Here is a 4,273-nt window from a genome sequence, read left to right on the forward strand (position 1 = left end):
TTATTATGGGGAGCACTGTGGATATCACTGTTATTATGGGGAGCACTGTGGATATCACTGTTATTATGGGGAGCACTGTGGATATCGCTGTTATTATGGGGACACTGTGGATATCACTGTTATTATGGGGACACTGTGGATATCACTGTTATTATGGGGGCACTGTGGATATCTCTGTTATTATGGGGACACTGTGGATATCACTGTTATTATGGGGGCACTGTGGATATCACTGTTATTATGGGAGCACTGTGGATATCACTGTTATTATGGGAGCACTGTGGATATCACTGTTATTATGGGAGCACTGTGGATATCACTGTTATTATGGGGAGCACTGTGGATATCACTGTTATTATGGGATCACTGTGGATATCACTGTTATTATGGGATCACTGTGGATATCACTGTTATTATGGGGGCACTGTGGATATCTCTGTTATTATGGGGACACTGTGGATATCACTGTTATTATGGGGGCACTGTGGATATCACTGTTATTATGGGGACACTGTGGATATCACTGTTATTATGGGAGCACTGTGGATATCACTGTTATTATGGGGAGCACTGTGGATATCACTGTTATTATGGGAGCACTGTGGATATCACTGTTATTATGGGATCACTGTGGATATCACTGTTATTATGGGATCACTGTGGATATCACTGTTATTATGGGAGCACTGTGGATATCACTGTTATTATGGGGAGCACTGTGGATATCGCTGTTATTATGGGGGACACTGTGGATATCACTGTTATTATGGGAGCACTGTGGATATCACTGTTATTATGGGAGCACTGTGGATATCGCTGTTATTATGGGGGCACTGTGGATATCACTGTTATTATGGGGACACTGTGGATATCACTGTTATTATGGGGAGCACTGTGGATATCACTGTTATTATGGGGAGCACTGTGGATATCACTGTTATTATGGGGAGCACTGTGGATATCGCTGTTATTATGGGGACACTGTGGATATCACTGTTATTATGGGGACACTGTGGATATCACTGTTATTATGGGGGCACTGTGGATATCTCTGTTATTATGGGGACACTGTGGATATCACTGTTATTATGGGGGCACTGTGGATATCACTGTTATTATGGGGACACTGTGGATATCACTGTTATTATGGGAGCACTGTGGATATCACTGTTATTATGGGGACACTGTGGATATCGCTGTTATTATGGGGACACTGTGGATATCACTGTTATTATGGGGACACTGTGGATATCACTGTTATTATGGGGGCACTGTGGATATCTCTGTTATTATGGGGACACTGTGGATATCACTGTTATTATGGGGGCACTGTGAATATCACTGTTATTATGGGAACACTGTGGATATCACTGTTATTATGGGAACACTGTGGATATCACTGTTATTATGGGAGCACTGTGGATATCACTGTTATTATGGGGAGCACTGTGGATATCGCTGTTATTATGGGGACACTGTGGATATCACTGTTATTATGGGGACACTGTGGATATCACTGTTATTATGGGGGCACTGTGGATATCTCTGTTATTATGGGGACACTGTGGATATCACTGTTATTATGGGAGCACTGTGGATATCACTGTTATTATGGGGGCACTGTGGATATCACTGTTATTATGGGAGCACTGTGGATATCACTGTTATTATGGGGGCACTGTGGATATCACTGTTATTATGGGAGCACTGTGGATATCACTGTTATTATGGGGGCACTGTGGATATCGCTGTTATTATGGGAGCACTGTGGATATCACTGTTATTATGGGGGCACTGTGGATATCACTGTTATTATGGGAGCACTGTGGATATCACTGTTATTATGGGGGCACTGTGGATATCACTGTTATTATGGGGACACTGTGGATATCACTGTTATTATGGGAGCACTGTGGATATCACTGTTATTATGGGGGCACTGTGGATATCACTGTTATTATGGGAGCACTGTGGATATCACTGTTATTATGGGAGCACTGTGGATATCACTGTTATTATGGGGGCACTGTGGATATCACTGTTATTATGGGAGCACTGTGGATATCACTGTTATTATGGGGGCACTGTGGATATCACTGTTATTATGGGAGCACTGTGGATATCACTGTTATTATGGGGGCACTGTGGATATCACTGTTATTATGGGAGCACTGTGGATATCACTGTTATTATGGGGGCACTGTGGATATCGCTGTTATTATGGGAGCACTGTGGATATCACTGTTATTATGGGGGCACTGTGGATATCACTGTTATTATGGGGGCACTGTGGATATCACTGTTATTATGGGAGCACTGTGGATATCACTGTTATTATGGGGACACTGTGGATATCACTGTTATTATGGGGACACTGTGGATATCACTGTTATTATGGGAGCACTGTGGATATCACTGTTATTATGGGGGCACTGTGGATATCACTGTTATTATGGGAGCACTGTGGATATCGCTGTTATTATGGGGACACTGTGGATATCACTGTTATTATGGGGGCACTGTGGATATCGCTGTTATTATGGGGACACTGTGGATATCACTGTTATTATGGGGGCACTGTGGATATCACTGTTATTATGGGGGCACTGTGGATATCACTGTTATTATGGGGGCACTGTGGATATCACTGTTATTATGGGAGCACTGTGGATATCACTGTTATTATGGGGGCACTGTGGATATCACTGTTATTATGGGGGCACTGTGGATATCGCTGTTATTATGGGGACACTGTGGATATCACTGTTATTATGGGGGCACTGTGGATATCGCTGTTATTATGGGGACACTGTGGATATCACTGTTATTATGGGGGCACTGTGGATATCACTGTTATTATGGGAGCACTGTGGATATCACTGTTATTATGGGGGCACTGTGGATATCACTGTTATTATGGGAGCACTGTGGATATCACTGTTATTATGGGGGCACTGTGGATATCACTGTTATTATGGGAGCACTGTGGATATCACTGGTATTATGGGGACATTGTGGATATCACTGGTATTATGGGGACACTGTGGATATCACTGTTATTATGGGGGCACTGTGGATATCACTGGTATTATGGGGACACTGTGGATATCACTGTTATTATGGGGGCACTGTGGATATCACTGTTATTATGGGAGCACTGTGGATATCACTGTTATTATGGGGACACTGTGGATATCACTGTTATTATGGGAGCACTGTGGATATCACTGTTATTATGGGAGCACTGTGGATATCACTGTTATTATGGGGACACTGTGGATATCACTGTTATTATGGGAGCACTGTGGATATCACTGTTATTATGGGAGCACTGTGGATATCACTGGTATTATGGGGACACTGTGGATATCACTGTTATTATGGGGGACACTGTGGATATCACTGTTATTATGGGGGCACTGTGGATATCACTGTTATTATGGGGACACTGTGGATATCACTGTTATTATGGGGGACACTGTGGATATCACTGTTATTATGGGGGCACTGTGGATATCACTGTTATTATGGGGAGCACTGTGGATATCACTGTTATTATGGGGACACTGTGGATATCACTGTTATTATGGGGACACTGTGGATATCGCTGTTATTATGGGAGCACTGTGGATATCACTGTTATTATGGGGACACTGTGGATATCACTGTTATTATGGGAGCACTGTGGATATCACTGTTATTATGGGGACACTGTGGATATCACTGTTATTATGGGGACACTGTGGATATCACTGTTATTATGGGGGCACTGTGGATATCACTGTTATTATGGGAGCACTGTGGATATCACTGTTATTATGGGAGCACTGTGGATATCACTGTTATTATGGGGGCACTGTGGATATCACTGTTATTATGGGGACACTGTGGATATCACTGTTATTATGGGGGCACTGTGGATATCACTGTTATTATGGGAGCACTGTGGATATCACTGTTATTATGGGGGCACTGTGGATATCACTGTTATTATGGGGGCACTGTGGATGTCGCTGTTATTATGGGGGCACTGTGGATATCACTGTTATTATGGGGGCACTGTGGATATCACTGTTATTATGGGGGCGCTGCAGTAAGCACAGTTATAAGTCCCCATTCCTGGGTGTGTATACTTCCGCTCGATCGTCCGGTTACACGGGGTGGTGAGGACACAACATACGGTCGTCACTCAGGTCTCAGCATTTTCTGCCCTCAATCACAATCTCTTCCTCTTCTCGTTTCCTTTTACTGACACTTTAAAAAAGAGAAGTGA

The sequence above is a fragment of the Dendrobates tinctorius genome, unplaced genomic scaffold (genome assembly GCF_039654945.1).
Source record: "Dendrobates tinctorius isolate UK_male_01 unplaced genomic scaffold, ASM3965494v1 ptg000002l, whole genome shotgun sequence".
NCBI lineage: Eukaryota > Metazoa > Chordata > Amphibia > Anura > Dendrobatidae > Dendrobates > Dendrobates tinctorius.